This window comes from Anomaloglossus baeobatrachus, chromosome 6 (genome assembly GCF_048569485.1).
Source record: "Anomaloglossus baeobatrachus isolate aAnoBae1 chromosome 6, aAnoBae1.hap1, whole genome shotgun sequence".
Classification (NCBI taxonomy): domain Eukaryota; kingdom Metazoa; phylum Chordata; class Amphibia; order Anura; family Aromobatidae; genus Anomaloglossus; species Anomaloglossus baeobatrachus.
In genome coordinates, this window is record NC_134358.1 from 398270276 (window position 1) to 398288225 (window position 17950).

Below are 17950 nucleotides of genomic sequence, written 5' to 3' on the forward strand. Positions count from 1 at the left end.
TAAATTAAACGATATTATGGAACCTAGCGAGCAGTACCCGACTCACGATTTGTGAGCGATACTGCGTCGCTAGGAGGTGTCACACAGGCCGGCATCGCCAGCGATGCCGGATGTGCGTCACAAAAACCGTGACCCCGACGATCTATCGCACGATAGATTGTCTGGTGTAAAGCAGCCTTAACCATCTTAGACCACACACGTTAAATGGGTTTTGTTTCTTTTGGCACATGAGGGGTTATTTTCTGTTTTGTTGCTATGCAGCTCAGCTGTTCCTGCTGAGGACTACTTTTGGCCTGGTTATTCAGGATCTTTCTGGAGCTGGTCTCGGAGGTGGACAATTGCATTCCTGCTGCTGCAGTTTCTGGTGCTTGTCGGTGTGGAAGTGGTGTTGGGTTCCCATTACCTTTCTCGGTACCTGATCACCCCCGTGTGTTTCCCTTGTTGGTTGTTGGAGTATGTGAGTTGTTATTACCCCCCTGTCTGATGTTTGTGTAGGTGGGTTTTTTGGGGGATTCCTGTCCCGGTCTGCTCCTTTGGGTGGTGGGTGTGGAGGGGCCATTGCCATCAGGGCCAAGACAGGAGATAGGGAGAGGTCGGAGCTCAGACATCGCTACCTTCAAGCGTAATTCTGGGTTGAGGTCAAGCCCAAGTTACCTCCCTAGCTTGAGGCTAAGTGGCAGGTGTCCCCCTTCCACTCACTTTCCTAATTCAGTCATGGGAGTTGTGACACTCCCATCAGTGATGACTTACCTTATCCTAAAGCAGACAGTGTTAATGTCTTAGAGAAACACTCCTAATTACTATATACACTGGTTATAAAAAGTCTACACACCCATGTTAAAAATGTCAGGTTTTTGACATGTAAAATAATCATACTAAGAAGAAGAATTTTATGACTTTTTCTACCTTCAGTGGGACCTACATATGTTCAAATCAATTGAGACACAAGAGGAGAACTAAAAGTAACAAATCTAAAATAAAGTTGTTGCATAAGTGTGAACACCCTTGTATAAATGGTGGTGTGGTTGCATTCAGAATTAACCAATCACCTTTTAACTAATTTTAAATTGTAGTCAATACACAGCAGCCATCATTTTTCAACTATCTGATTAATTTCATATAAAATGTAGCTTCTAGTAGGAGTTTTCTTAGTTGTATTTTACAGCAAAAGCAATGGTCTATAAACTGCTTACTTACAGCAAAGGGATCTCATTGTTGGAAGTTATTAGTCAGAGAAGGGTACAATTTTTTTTCCAAGGTATTAGATATACAATAGAACACTGTGAAGATGATCATCAAAAAGTGACATATATTACCTGGAATTGGACATCCCACAAAAATTTCCGAAAAGACAAGAAGAAAATTGCTCCACAAGGTTGCCAAGAGGCTTACATTAAAATTAAAGAGCTGTAGGAATTTCTGGCAAGTACTGGTTTTATACTGCATTTGAACCAGTATTCTTCATATACCTTTTCTTACAAACACAAATATTCAAACTCGACTATTGTTTGACAGAAGCATGTGGGAAAATGTTTTATGGTCTGACGAGAACAAGGTTGAACTTTTTGGTCATAATGTAAAACATTTGTCACAAAGACAACACTGCACATCACCATAATAACATCATACCCACAATAAAGCATGATAGAGGCAGCAATAAGCTTTGTGGCTTTTTTTCAGCAACTGAAACTGGGGCTTTAGTCAATGAGGATGGAATTATGAACAGTCTCAAATATAAGTCAGTATTGGAACAAAGTCTTCAGGCTTTTGCTAAAAAATTAAAACTAAAGAGCAATTTCATCTTTCAGCCAGACTCTAAAGGCCCTGTCACACACAGAGATAAATCTGCGGCAGATCTGTGGTTGCAGTGAAATTGTGGCCAATCAGTGCCAGGTTTGTGGCTATGTACAAATGGAACAATATGTCCATGACCACAGATCTGCCAAAGATTTATCTCTGTGTGTGACGGGGCCTTAAGCATAACTTAAAACCAAAAAGAAGAAGATCAAACTTTTAGAAAGGCCCAAACAGAGTCCAGACCTGAATTTAATTGAAAATATGAGAGTGACCTCAACTGTTGCAGTATAAAGAGTCTGTACCTTCAGTAATCCAAAAACTTTTCTATGAAGTCTTCCTCTTTGAAGTTTATTCAGATTTCTCTGCTCTTTGAAGCATGTTCAACTATCTTGACATATGACAGGATTACATTTTTTATTTAGAAGCAGAATTAATCCAGCCAGGCGGCATACTCTAGTCTACAACTTGTTCTAAAAAAAATGTCCTTACCTTTATACCCTTTCATAAAGGATGAGACATTAGAATGGATAACCCCAATAATTGATTTTCTTCATTATACTTTTTCCTATTTGAGGTTTGGAAGAAGGGCAGGATATTTTTTATTTTTTTTATTTTTCACAGGGTAAAAGTAGTGCACGGAGTCTTACTTGCTTTGCTTTAGGCCTCCGACACACTCACGTGAAAATCACGCACATGCCGAGAGACACGTATTTCCCCTGCGTGTTGCGTGCACGTGTCTCTGGTACGTGCGGGCCACGTGTGTTCTCCGCATGCTATCCGTGATAACATACGGAGAACAGGTTATTTACATACTCACATGGTCCTTCCTGCTGTCTGTGGTGCTGATCTTCGGCTCCAGCCCTGCCGTCTCCCTGCTGCTGCTGCTTCCGGCCGCAGTGAAGTGAATATTAAATGAGAATAATGAGCGGCGGTCGGCAGCAAGTGGCAGCAACGGCAGAGACAGGAGGGCTGGAGAAGGTAAGTTAAGTTTTTTATTTTCTCACTGACATGTGTGTTTTCTCCGGTGCGTGTCACGCGGGACCGTATCCACACGACACCCGTGTGGTACGGGTGCAGGCAGTGTGACACCCGTGCTGCCGGAGAAAACACTGACATGTCAGCGTGTAGAAAAACGCACACACGTACGAACGCACACGGACACACGTTCCGTGTGGTTTTACGTGTGTGTGCCTGCTACAATAGGGTAGCATTGCTGTATGTGTCTCCGTGCCGCCGGTACATGTAAAAAATGGCAAACAGGTCCCGGCGGCACGGATGTGTGTCGCAGGCCTTATGGGAAAAAAGAGACAAATTAGCCATCTCCAGTAAATGAAGAAATCTTTTTTTTGGGCCACATACTGTTATTACTTATCTTGTAAGTCTACATTAATTTTACAATGATGAGGGGCAAGTATCCTGAAGTACTTTACCTTACTTTACTGAGACTTTACCTTGTAGGCTAAGTGCCTACAATTGATGACACTAGCAAGAGAGTTCTTATTTCATTTATAGGGGAGAGCCAATTTGAATGTTTTAAAGGGAATTTGGTCAGCAGGTTTTTACTAAGTAATCTGATGACAGCATTCTATAGGTGTTAGAACACAGATTTCAGCAATGCATGTTTTATCAAGCTAGGTGTTGTTGTTTACTTGCAATGATTATCTTAGCACCACCAGATTCGCTCAGACAGCTTCCTACCTGGTAATCTGACTCTAACTCCTTCTGTGATAAGCAGCTCACTGTCAATAGACAATGTACATAAGAAGCCTGATGTGGGCAGGGTTAGCTATCTGAGTTGTGCTACATGGTAAATCTAAATACTCTGATTGTGTCACAACTGCTGCACCCAGGAAACTAAGTGACACATTGTTGCAATCTCTTTCCTACGTTATGTTGCTCTCAGATGAGGTAGAAAAAACCTGATGACAGATTCCCTTTAAGAAGATAAACTATTGAAATTATTTTTTGTTTGTTTTTTTTAATTGGACTCCATGTGCATTTTACTTGAAGAACTTAGTAAATGGGTGGTTCACCCATATTTTTTATTGTCTAGATCGATATTATATTGAGAAACAATGTTTCTCTCAAATACCTTATGTTGGCAATAGTGCTTGTGAGAAGTGCTATTGCAGACTGCTGTTTTCCGCTCTGTGACCCCCGGGCTCCGTGACCTCGGGGATCCGGTGACGTCACGTCAAGTTCCGGACACATCACATCCCTGCAGCCGGCCCCAGTCTTTCTGACTCACTGAGCTGTGGGCGGTGTTTCACCGCTTGTCACAGCTCGGTGTGTCTCCTGCTTGCAGCGCTCTGCTGTGAGAGAGGAGGGAGCACATAGGCTGTGATGAGGGTGAAACACCGCCCACAGCCCATCACTCACGGACACTGCGGCCGGCCGCAGTGTCAGGAATAGAGTTGAGCACGGTTCGTGGTTCGAGGTTCTCCAGTTCTAAGCTCGAGTGATTTTTGGGGCTGTTCGAGATCGAACTAGAACTCGAGCTTTTTGCAAAAGCTCGATAGTTCTAGATACGTTCGAGAACGGTTCTAGCAGCAAAAAGCAGGGCTTTTTACAGCTACAGTGTGCAGCAGCCATCGCTGGCAGCCTGCCACAAGCTGGTAACCAAGATAAACATCGGGTATCCAAGCAAAGCGCTTTGGTTAGTAACCCGATGTTTATCTTAGTTACGTGCAGGAAGCCCACACTTCCCGCTCAGCTCACTCCGCCCCCTCCTGCCCGCGGCATGTACACATACATACACACACACACACACACTCTCACTCACGCACACCCCCCCCCTCCCAGCTACAGTGTGCAGGAGCCATCGCTGGCAGCCTGCCACAAGCTGGTAACCAAGATAAACATCGGGTATCCAAGCAAAGCGCTTTGGTTAGTAACCCGATGTTTATCTTAGTTACGTGCAGGAAGCCCACACTTCCCGCTCAGCTCGCTCCGCCTCCTCCTGCCCGCGGCATGTATACATACATATACACACACGCACTCACACACACACACACTCTCTCACACACCCCCCCCGCTCGGCTTACCTGCGGTGATGAAGTCCCGCCATCCCGACCTCAGCGCTGTCACTGTCCTCCATGGCCGCCGCTTGTCACATCACCTATCGCTTCCGACCCGAGACTGACACTGGCGGTGACGTCACGGACCTCTCGCGATACTTGGTGTGAAGGCGCCGGTCATTGACCTCAGTGACAGGGGCTGTCAGTGTGCTGGAGATCAGCGCAGGTAATGTACCTCGCTGACAGCAGCACTTGTCATGCCCTGCAGTGACCTGGGCTGACCCATTGATGTTAGCTCAGGTCACTGCATTGCTCTCCCAGCCAATGGGGAACATCCTGCTCTTCATTGACTGGGACAGTGTGGATCGTCATGGCAACCCCTTGGATTACACCAGACCTGGATTTGTTTTTCTTTCTAATAAATTGGTTAAAGAGGGAATGTATTGGGGAGTGTTTTTTCAAATAAAAATGTGTTTGTCGTCTATTTTTTTTATTACTGACTGGGTTGGTGATGTCGGGTATCTGATAGACGCCTGACCTCACCAACCCCAGGGCTTGATGCCAGGTGACATTACACATCTGGTATTAACCCCATATATTACCCCGTTTGCCACCGCACCAGGGCGCGGGATGAGCTGGGGCGAAGCACCAGGATTGGCGCATCTAATGGATGCGCCACTTCTGGGGCGGCTGCGGCCTGCTATTTTTAGGCTGGGGAGAGTTAAATAACCATGGACCTCCCTAGTCTGAGAATATCAGGCCCCAGCTGTCTGCTTTACCTTGGCTGGTGATCCAATTTTGGGGGACCCCTACGTGTTTTTTTTTTTTAAATTATTTATTTAATTTAAAAAAACAGCGTGGGGTGCCCTCAGTTTTGGATTACCAGCCAAGGTGAGGTTGCCAGCTGTGGTCTGCAGGCTGCAGCCGTCTGCTTTACCCTAGCTGGCTACAAAACTAGGGGGAACCCTACGTCATTTTTTTTTTTTCATTTTTTTGGCTAAATACAAAGCTAAGCACCCCTTAGTGCCACATGAAAGGCACCAAAGGGTGCTCCACTTTTTCTCCATTTTTTCTCCACTTATTCTCCACTTTTTCTCCACTTTTTCTCCATTTATTCTCCACTTTTTCTCCACTTTTTCTCCATTTTTTTCTCCACTTTTTCTCCACTTTTTCTCCACTTTTTCTCCACTTTTTCTCCACTTATTCTCCACTTTTTCTCCACTTTTTCTCCACTTTTTCTCCATTTATTCTCCACTTTTTCTCCACTTTTTCTCCATTTTTTTCTCCACTTTTTCTCCACTTTTTCTCCACTTTTTCTCCACTTATTCTCCACTTTTTCTCCACTTTTTCTCCATTTTTTTCTCCACTTTTTCTCCACTTTTTCTCCATTTATTCTCCACTTTTTCTCCACTTTTTCTCCATTTTTTCTCCACTTTTTCTCCACTTTTTCTCCACTTATTCTCCACTTTTTCTCCACTTTTTCTCCATTTTTTTCCTCCACTTTTTCTCCACTTTTTCTCCATTTATTCTCCACTTTTTCTCCACTTTTTCTCCATTTTTTTCTCCACTTTTTCTCCACTTTTTCTCCACTTATTCTCCACTTTTTCTCCACTTTTTCTCCATTTATTCTCCACTTTTTCTCCACTTTTTCTCCACTTATTCTCCACTTTTTCTCCACTTTTTCTCCACTTATTCTCCACTTTTTCTCCACTTTTTCTCCATTTATTCTCCACTTATTCTCCACTTTTTCTCCACTTTTTCTCCATTTTTTTCTCCACTTTTTCTCCACTTTTTCTCCATTTATTCTCCACTTTTTCTCCACTTTTTCTCCATTTTTTTCTCCACTTTTTGTCCACTTATTCTCCACTTTTTCTCCACTTATTCTCCACTTTTTCTACACTTTTTCTCCATTTATTCTCCACTTATTCTCCACTTTTTCTCCACTTTTTCTCCATTTTTTTCTCCACTTTTTCTCCATTTATTCTCCACTTTTTCTCCACTTTTTCTCCATTTTTTTCTCCACTTTTTCTACACTTTTTCTCCACTTATTCTCCACTTTTTCTCCACTTTTTCTCCACTTTTTCTCCACTTATTCTCCACTTTTTCTCCACTTATTCTCCACTTTTTCTCCACTTTTTCTCCATTTTTTTCTCCACTTTTTCTCCACTTTTTCTCCATTTATTCTCCACTTTTTCTCCACTTTTTCTCCATTTTTTTCTCCACTTTTTCTACACCTTTTCTCCACTTATTCTCCACTTTTTCTCCATTTTTTCTCCACTTATTCTCCACTTTTTCTCCACTTTTTCTCCATTTATTCTCCACTTTTTCTCCACTTTTTCTCCATTTTTTTCTCCACTTTTTCTCCACTTTTTTCTCCACTTATTCTCCACTTTTTCTCCACTTTTTCTCCATTTATTCTCCACTTTTTCTCCACTTTTTCTCCACTTATTCTCCACTTTTTCTCCACTTTTTCTCCACTTATTCTCCACTTTTTCTCCACTTTTTCTCCACTTTTTCTCCATTTATTCTCCACTTATTCTCCACTTTTTCTCCACTTTTTCTCCATTTTTTTCTCCACTTTTTCTCCACTTTTTCTCCACTTATTCTCCACTTTTTCTCCACTTTTTCTCCATTTATTCTCCACTTTTTCTCCACTTTTTCTCCACTTATTCTCCACTTTTTCTCCACTTTTTCTCCACTTTTTCTCCACTTATTCTCCACTTTTTCTCCACTTTTTCTCCATTTATTCTCCACTTATTCTCCACTTTTTCTCCACTTTTTCTCCATTTTTTTCTCCACTTTTTCTCCATTTTTTTCCTCCACTTTTTCTCCACTTTTTCTTCATTTATTCTCCACTTTTTCTCCACTTTTTCTCCATTTTTTTCTCCACTTTTTCTCCACTTTTTCTCCACTTATTCTCCACTTTTTCTCAACTTTTTCTCCATTTATTCTCCACTTTTTCTCCACTTTTTCTCCACTTATTCTCCACTTTTTCTCCACTTTTTCTCCACTTATTCTCCACTTTTTCTCCACTTTTTCTCCATTTATTCTCCACTTATTCTCCACTTTTTCTCCACTTTTTCTCCATTTTTTTCTCCACTTTTTCTACACCTTTTCTCCACTTATTCTCCACTTTTTCTCCATTTTTTCTCCACTTATTCTCCACTTTTTCTCCACTTTTTCTCCATTTATTCTCCACTTTTTCTCCACTTTTTCTCCATTTTTTTCTCCACTTTTTCTCCACTTATTCTCCACTGTTTCTCCACTTTTTCTCCATTTATTCTCCACTTTTTCTCCACTTTTTCTCCACTTATTCTCCACTTTTTCTCCACTTTTTCTCCACTTATTCTCCACTTTTTCTCCACTTTTTCTCCATTTATTCTCCACTTATTCTCCACTTTTTCTCCACTTTTTCTCCATTTTTTTCTCCACTTTTTCTCCACTTTTTCTCCATTTATTCTCCACTTTTTCTCCACTTTTTCCTCCACTTTTTCTCCACTTTTTGTCCACTTATTCTCCACTTTTTCTCCACTTATTCTCCACTTTTTCTACACTTTTTCTCCATTTATTCTCCACTTATTCTCCACTTTTTCTCCACTTTTTCTCCACTTTTTCTCCATTTATTCTCCACTTTTTCTCCACTTTTTCTCCATTTTTTTCTCCACTTTTTCTCCACTTTTTGTCCACTTATTCTCCACTTTTTCTCCACTTATTCTCCACTTTTTCTACACTTTTTCTCCATTTATTCTCCACTTATTCTCCACTTTTTCTCCACTTTTTCTCCATTTTTTTCTCCACTTTTTCTCCATTTATTCTCCACTTTTTCTCCACTTTTTCTCCATTTTTTTCTCCACTTTTTCTACACTTTTTCTCCACTTATTCTCCACTTTTTCTCCACTTTTTCTCCACTTTTTCTCCACTTATTCTCCACTTTTTCTCCACTTATTCTCCACTTTTTCTCCACTTTTTCTCCATTTTTTTCTCCACTTTTTCTCCACTTTTTCTCCATTTATTCTCCACTTTTTCTCCACTTTTTCTCCATTTTTTTCTCCACTTTTTCTACACCTTTTCTCCACTTATTCTCCACTTTTTCTCCATTTTTTCTCCACTTATTCTCCACTTTTTCTCCACTTTTTCTCCATTTATTCTCCACTTTTTCTCCACTTTTTCTCCATTTTTTTCTCCACTTTTTCTCCATTTTTTCTCCACTTATTCTCCACTTTTTCTCCACTTTTTCTCCATTTATTCTCCACTTTTTCTCCACTTTTTCTCCATTTATTCTCCACTTATTCTCCACTTTTTCTCCACTTTTTCTCCATTTTTTTCTCCACTTATTCTCCACTTTTTCTCCACTTATTCTCCACTTTTTCTCCACTTTTTCTCCATTTTTTTCTCCACTTTTTCTCCACTTTTTCTCCATTTATTCTCCACTTTTTCTCCACTTTTTCTCCATTTTTTCTCCACTTTTTCTACACCTTTTCTCCACTTATTCTCCACTTTTTCTCCATTTTTTCTCCACTTATTCTCCACTTTTTCTCCACTTTTTCTCCATTTATTCTCCACTTTTTCTCCACTTTTTCTCCATTTTTTTCTCCACTTTTTCTCCACTTTTTTCTCCACTTATTCTCCACTTTTTCTCCACTTTTTCTCCATTTATTCTCCACTTTTTCTCCACTTTTTCTCCACTTATTCTCCACTTTTTCTCCACTTTTTCTCCACTTATTCTCCACTTTTTCTCCACTTTTTCTCCACTTTTTCTCCATTTATTCTCCACTTATTCTCCACTTTTTCTCCACTTTTTCTCCATTTTTTTCTCCACTTTTTCTCCACTTTTTCTCCACTTATTCTCCACTTTTTCTCCACTTTTTCTCCATTTATTCTCCACTTTTTCTCCACTTTTTCTCCACTTATTCTCCACTTTTTCTCCACTTTTTCTCCACTTTTTCTCCACTTATTCTCCACTTTTTCTCCACTTTTTCTCCATTTATTCTCCACTTATTCTCCACTTTTTCTCCACTTTTTCTCCATTTTTTTCTCCACTTTTTCTCCATTTTTTTCCTCCACTTTTTCTCCACTTTTTCTTCATTTATTCTCCACTTTTTCTCCACTTTTTCTCCATTTTTTTCTCCACTTTTTCTCCACTTTTTCTCCACTTATTCTCCACTTTTTCTCAACTTTTTCTCCATTTATTCTCCACTTTTTCTCCACTTTTTCTCCACTTATTCTCCACTTTTTCTCCACTTTTTCTCCACTTATTCTCCACTTTTTCTCCACTTTTTCTCCATTTATTCTCCACTTATTCTCCACTTTTTCTCCACTTTTTCTCCATTTTTTTCTCCACTTTTTCTACACCTTTTCTCCACTTATTCTCCACTTTTTCTCCATTTTTTCTCCACTTATTCTCCACTTTTTCTCCACTTTTTCTCCATTTATTCTCCACTTTTTCTCCACTTTTTCTCCATTTTTTCTCCACTTTTTCTCCACTTATTCTCCACTGTTTCTCCACTTTTTCTCCATTTATTCTCCACTTTTTCTCCACTTTTTCTCCACTTATTCTCCACTTTTTCTCCACTTTTTCTCCACTTATTCTCCACTTTTTCTCCACTTTTTCTCCATTTATTCTCCACTTATTCTCCACTTTTTCTCCACTTTTTCTCCATTTTTTTCTCCACTTTTTCTCCACTTTTTCTCCATTTATTCTCCACTTTTTCTCCACTTTTTCCTCCACTTTTTCTCCACTTTTTGTCCACTTATTCTCCACTTTTTCTCCACTTATTCTCCACTTTTTCTACACTTTTTCTCCATTTATTCTCCACTTATTCTCCACTTTTTCTCCACTTTTTCTCCACTTTTTCTCCATTTATTCTCCACTTTTTCTCCACTTTTTCTCCATTTTTTTCTCCACTTTTTCTCCACTTTTTGTCCACTTATTCTCCACTTTTTCTCCACTTATTCTCCACTTTTTCTACACTTTTTCTCCATTTATTCTCCACTTATTCTCCACTTTTTCTCCACTTTTTCTCCATTTTTTTCTCCACTTTTTCTCCATTTATTCTCCACTTTTTCTCCACTTTTTCTCCATTTTTTTCTCCACTTTTTCTACACTTTTTCTCCACTTATTCTCCACTTTTTCTCCACTTTTTCTCCACTTTTTCTCCACTTATTCTCCACTTTTTCTCCACTTATTCTCCACTTTTTCTCCACTTTTTCTCCATTTTTTTCTCCACTTTTTCTCCACTTTTTCTCCATTTATTCTCCACTTTTTCTCCACTTTTTCTCCATTTTTTTCTCCACTTTTTCTACACCTTTTCTCCACTTATTCTCCACTTTTTCTCCATTTTTTCTCCACTTATTCTCCACTTTTTCTCCACTTTTTCTCCATTTATTCTCCACTTTTTCTCCACTTTTTCTCCATTTTTTTCTCCACTTTTTCTCCATTTTTTCTCCACTTATTCTCCACTTTTTCTCCACTTTTTCTCCATTTATTCTCCACTTTTTCTCCACTTTTTCTCCATTTTTTTCTCCACTTTTTCTCCACTTTTTCTCCACTTATTCTCCACTTTTTCTCCACTTTTTCTCCATTTATTCTCCACTTTTTCTCCACTTTTTCTCCACTTATTCTCCACTTTTTCTCCACTTTTTCTCCACTTATTCTCCACTTTTTCTCCACTTTTTCTCCATTTATTCTCCACTTATTCTCCACTTTTTCTCCACTTTTTCTCCATTTTTTTCTCCACTTTTTCTCCACTTTTTCTCCATTTATTCTCCACTTTTTCTCCACTTTTTCTCCATTTTTTTCTCCACTTTTTCTCCACTTTTTGTCCACTTATTCTCCACTTTTTCTCCACTTATTCTCCACTTTTTCTACACTTTTTCTCCATTTATTCTCCACTTATTCTCCACTTTTTCTCCACTTTTTCTCCACTTATTCTCCACTTTTTCTCCACTTTTTCTCCATTTATTCTCCACTTTTTCTCCACTTTTTCTCCACTTATTCTCCACTTTTTCTCCACTTTTTCTCCACTTTTTCTCCATTTATTCTCCACTTATTCTCCACTTTTTCTCCACTTTTTCTCCATTTTTTTCTCCACTTTTTCTCCACTTATTCTCCACTTTTTCTCCACTTTTTCTCCACTTATTCTCCACTTTTTCTCCACTTTTTCTCCATTTTTTTCTCCACTTTTTCTCCACTTTTTCTCCACTTATTCTCCACTTTTTCTCCACTTTTTCTCCATTTATTCTCCACTTTTTCTCCACTTTTTCTCCACTTATTCTCCACTTTTTCTCCACTTTTTCTCCACTTTTTCTCCACTTATTCTCCACTTTTTCTCCACTTTTTCTCCATTTATTCTCCACTTATTCTCCACTTTTTCTCCACTTTTTCTCCATTTTTTTCTCCACTTTTTCTCCATTTTTTTCCTCCACTTTTTCTCCACTTTTTCTTCATTTATTCTCCACTTTTTCTCCACTTTTTCTCCATTTTTTTCTCCACTTTTTCTCCACTTTTTCTCCACTTATTCTCCACTTTTTCTCAACTTTTTCTCCATTTATTCTCCACTTTTTCTCCACTTTTTCTCCACTTATTCTCCACTTTTTCTCCACTTTTTCTCCACTTATTCTCCACTTTTTCTCCACTTTTTCTCCATTTATTCTCCACTTATTCTCCACTTTTTCTCCACTTTTTCTCCATTTTTTTCTCCACTTTTTCTACACCTTTTCTCCACTTATTCTCCACTTTTTCTCCATTTTTTCTCCACTTATTCTCCACTTTTTCTCCACTTTTTCTCCATTTATTCTCCACTTTTTCTCCACTTTTTCTCCATTTTTTTCTCCACTTTTTCTCCACTTATTCTCCACTGTTTCTCCACTTTTTCTCCATTTATTCTCCACTTTTTCTCCACTTTTTCTCCACTTATTCTCCACTTTTTCTCCACTTTTTCTCCACTTATTCTCCACTTTTTCTCCACTTTTTCTCCATTTATTCTCCACTTATTCTCCACTTTTTCTCCACTTTTTCTCCATTTTTTTCTCCACTTTTTCTCCACTTTTTCTCCATTTATTCTCCACTTTTTCTCCACTTTTTCCTCCACTTTTTCTCCACTTTTTGTCCACTTATTCTCCACTTTTTCTCCACTTATTCTCCACTTTTTCTACACTTTTTCTCCATTTATTCTCCACTTATTCTCCACTTTTTCTCCACTTTTTCTCCACTTTTTCTCCATTTATTCTCCACTTTTTCTCCACTTTTTCTCCATTTTTTTCTCCACTTTTTCTCCACTTTTTGTCCACTTATTCTCCACTTTTTCTCCACTTATTCTCCACTTTTTCTACACTTTTTCTCCATTTATTCTCCACTTATTCTCCACTTTTTCTCCACTTTTTCTCCATTTTTTTCTCCACTTTTTCTCCATTTATTCTCCACTTTTTCTCCACTTTTTCTCCATTTTTTTCTCCACTTTTTCTACACTTTTTCTCCACTTATTCTCCACTTTTTCTCCACTTTTTCTCCACTTTTTCTCCACTTATTCTCCACTTTTTCTCCACTTATTCTCCACTTTTTCTCCACTTTTTCTCCATTTTTTTCTCCACTTTTTCTCCACTTTTTCTCCATTTATTCTCCACTTTTTCTCCACTTTTTCTCCATTTTTTTCTCCACTTTTTCTACACCTTTTCTCCACTTATTCTCCACTTTTTCTCCATTTTTTCTCCACTTATTCTCCACTTTTTCTCCACTTTTTCTCCATTTATTCTCCACTTTTTCTCCACTTTTTCTCCATTTTTTTCTCCACTTTTTCTCCATTTTTTCTCCACTTATTCTCCACTTTTTCTCCACTTTTTCTCCATTTATTCTCCACTTTTTCTCCACTTTTTCTCCATTTTTTTCTCCACTTTTTCTCCACTTTTTCTCCACTTATTCTCCACTTTTTCTCCACTTTTTCTCCATTTATTCTCCACTTTTTCTCCACTTTTTCTCCACTTATTCTCCACTTTTTCTCCACTTTTTCTCCACTTATTCTCCACTTTTTCTCCACTTTTTCTCCATTTATTCTCCACTTATTCTCCACTTTTTCTCCACTTTTTCTCCATTTTTTTCTCCACTTTTTCTCCACTTTTTCTCCATTTATTCTCCACTTTTTCTCCACTTTTTCTCCATTTTTTTCTCCACTTTTTCTCCACTTTTTGTCCACTTATTCTCCACTTTTTCTCCACTTATTCTCCACTTTTTCTACACTTTTTCTCCATTTATTCTCCACTTATTCTCCACTTTTTCTCCACTTTTTCTCCACTTATTCTCCACTTTTTCTCCACTTTTTCTCCATTTATTCTCCACTTTTTCTCCACTTTTTCTCCACTTATTCTCCACTTTTTCTCCACTTTTTCTCCACTTATTCTCCACTTTTTCTCCATTTATTCTCCACTTATTCTCCACTTTTTCTCCACTTTTTCTCCATTTTTTTCTCCACTTTTTCTCCACTTTTTCTCCATTTATTCTCCACTTTTTCTCCACTTTTTCTCCATTTTTTTCTCCACTTTTTCTCCACTTTTTGTCCACTTATTCTCCACTTTTTCTCCACTTATTCTCCACTTTTTCTACACTTTTTCTCCATTTATTCTCCACTTATTCCCCACTTTTTCTCCACTTTTTCTCCATTTTTTTCTCCACTTTTTCTCCATTTATTCTCCACTTTTTCTCCACTTTTTCTCCATTTTTTTCTCCACTTTTTCTACACTTTTTCTCCACTTATTCTCCACTTTTTCTCCACTTTTTCTCCACTTTTTCTCCACTTATTCTCCACTTTTTCTCCACTTATTCTCCACTTTTTCTCCACTTTTTCTCCATTTTTTTCTCCACTTTTTCTCCACTTTTTCTCCATTTATTCTCCACTTTTTCTCCACTTTTTCTCCATTTTTTTCTCCACTTTTTCTACACCTTTTCTCCACTTATTCTCCACTTTTTCTCCATTTTTTCTCCACTTATTCTCCACTTTTTCTCCACTTTTTCTCCATTTATTCTCCATTTTTTTCTCCACTTTTTCTCCACTTTTTCTCCACTTTTTCTCCACTTTTTCTCCACTTATTCTCCACTTTTTCTCCACTTTTTCTCCACTTTTTCTCCATTTATTCTCCACTTTTTCTCCACTTTTTCTCCATTTTTTTCTCCACTTTTTCTCCACTTTTTCTCCACTTTTTCTCCACTTATTCTCCACTTTTTCTCCACTTTTTCTCCATTTTTTTCTCCACTTTTTCTCCACTTTTTCTCCATTTATTCTCCACTTTTTCTCCACTTTTTCTCCATTTTTTTCTCCACTTTTTCTCCACTTTTTCTCCACTTATTCTCCACTTTTTCTCCACTTTTTCTCCATTTTTTCTCCACTTTTTCTCCACTTTTTCTCCATTTATTCTCCACTTTTTCTCCACTTTTTCTCCATTTTTTTCTCCACTTTTTCTCCACTTTTTCTCCACTTATTCTCCACTTTTTCTCCACTTTTTCTCCATTTATTCTCCACTTTTTCTCCACTTTTTCTCCACTTATTCTCCACTTTTTCTCCACTTTTTCTCCACTTATTCTCCACTTTTTCTCCACTTTTTCTCCATTTATTCTCCACTTATTCTCCACTTTTTCTCCACTTTTTCTCCATTTTTTTCTCCACTTTTTCTCCACTTTTTCTCCACTTATTCTCCACTTTTTCTCCACTTATTCTCCACTTTTTCTCCACTTTTTCTCCATTTTTTTCTCCACTTTTTCTCCACTTTTTCTCCATTTATTCTCCACTTTTTCTCCACTTTTTCTCCATTTTTTTCTCCACTTTTTCTACACCTTTTCTCCACTTATTCTCCACTTTTTCTCCACTTTTTCTCCACTTTTTCTCCACTTATTCTCCACTTTTTCTCCACTTATTCTCCACTTTTTCTCCACTTTTTCTCCACTTTTTCTCCACTTTTTCTCCACTTTTTCTCCATTTTTTTCTCCACATTCTCCACTTATTCTCCACTTATTCTCCACTTTTTCTCCACTTTTTCTCCGTTCTTTTTCTATGGTCGGTCTACCCATTAGCTCTGCCATGCATACTGTAGCTCTACACCTACTGCACATGTTACTTTATGATTGACATCTCTTTCGTACCAGAGCTGTCTAAGTCTACTCTGACCCCATATTTGTCATTACTATATTGTCCTTGTACTGTATTATGACATTTGTATCATGTGTTTCATTTCTTGCTGTGTTGCAATTTTTTTGCTGCATGCCAATTGTACCTCTACATTGTTCGAGTTTATGTTATTGTTCTCTCACTCTTATGTGATACTGATTATTGTCATTTTTCATGATTACATGCAGATAAGTCCAATCTGACGAAGGCTCAGGCCGAAACGTCAATTGTAACTTGTTTTGGACAAAAACATATATGCTTATGAAAAAAAAAATGTTCTTAATACGGACCAATAAAGAGTGATTTTGCATTACTATCCATTGGGACTTACTGACTTAGTCTGGGAGATTTAGAGTGCCGAGGTTACTCACTAATTTTATCTATTATTACCTCTGAGCACCTATATACCAGTGAGCAGGGCTTCCTCTACAGTAGTTCTCCTGATTAGGCATGCCCTTACCTCATGAGCAGGGCATTGCAGCTTTGGTAGCAACCATTACGACATGGACTCTGCTGCTGTGGACCCGGGGAGAGTGAGTGCAGATTCATTGCACCCACACTCCTCACATGAAGGGTCCGCACTCCTAGAAAATGGGGGATACGTTCCCTGAGTGTCTCCCCCCCATATTCTAGACGGTCCAGAGTCGTCGTGGGACCCCTTTATTTTTTTTCTTACAATAAATTGGTGAAAGAGGAAATGTTTTGGGGACTGTTTTTTCAAATAAATTTCTTTTGTCGATTTTTTGTTTTTGTTAGTACTGACAGTTTATGATGGTGGGTATCTAATAGACGCCATGACATCACAAACTGCTGGGCTTGATCTCAGGTGACTTTACAGCTAGTATCAACCCGATTTATTACCCCGTTTGCCACTGCACCATGGCACGGGATGAGCTGGGGTGAAGCGCCAGGATTGGCGCATCTAGTGGATGCGCCACGTCTGGGGTGCCTGCGGCCTGCTATTTTTAGGCTGTGAAGGCCCAATAACTATGGACCTTCCCACCCTGAGAATACCAGACCACAGCTGTCCGCTTTACCTTGGCTGGTGATCCAATTTGGAGGGGACCCTACTTTTTTTGTGTAATTATTAATATTTATAAAATAATTATAAAAAAGAGCCTGAGGGGACCTCCACATTGGATCCCCAACCACGGTAAAGCTGCCAGCTGTGGTTTTCAGGCTACAGCCATCTGCTTTACCCTAGCTGGCTATCAAAAATGGGGGGACCCAACGTCATTTTTTTTTTTTAACTATTTTTTAAATAGAAAAAATTAATGGGCTTCCCTGTATTTTGATTGCCAACCAAGGTAACGGCAGGCAGATGGGGGTGGCAACCCATAGCTGTCTGCTTTATCTGCGCTGAGAATCAAAAATACCGCGGAGCGCTACGTCATTTTTTTAAAGATTTATTTTTACAGCACTGTGATGTCCAGCAATCAAAATACAGGGAAGCCCATTTTATTTTTAGTTATTTATATAAATAATTAAAAAAAATAAATATGGGCTCCCGCTGCATTTTTTGTATTGCTAGCTAAGGGTAATCCAAGCAGCTACTGGCTGCTAACCCCCACTGCTTGGTGTTACCTTCACTGGCAATGGAAAATCCAGGGAAGCATTTTTTATTTTTTTTGCCAAAAAACTACAAAAAAAGGACGTGAGCTTCGCCATATTTTTGTATGCTAGCCAGGTATAGCAGGCAGGTGCTGGAAGAGTTGGATACAGCGCCAGAATATGGCGCTTCTATGAAAATGCCATTTTCTGAGGCGGCTGCAGACTGCAATTCGCAGCAGTGGGGCCCAGAAAGCTCAGGCCAACCTGTGCTGCGGATTCCAATCCCCAGCTGCCTAGTTGTACCTGGCTGGACACAAAAATGGGGCGAAGCCTACGTCATTTGTTTTCTAATTATTTCATGAAATTCATGAAATAATAAAAAAAGGGCTTCCCTTTATTTTTGGTTCCCAGCCGGGTACAAATAGGCAACTGGGG

The 17950-nt window shown here is 38.7% G+C and overlaps 1 protein-coding gene across 6 annotated transcripts in view; it reads left to right on the forward strand.

Annotated features, from left to right (window-relative positions):
* Positions 1 to 17950, forward strand: part of AMPH (amphiphysin) — a 360005-nt gene that overhangs the window by 191998 nt on the left and 150057 nt on the right. The gene's annotated exons all lie outside the window — the stretch shown is intronic.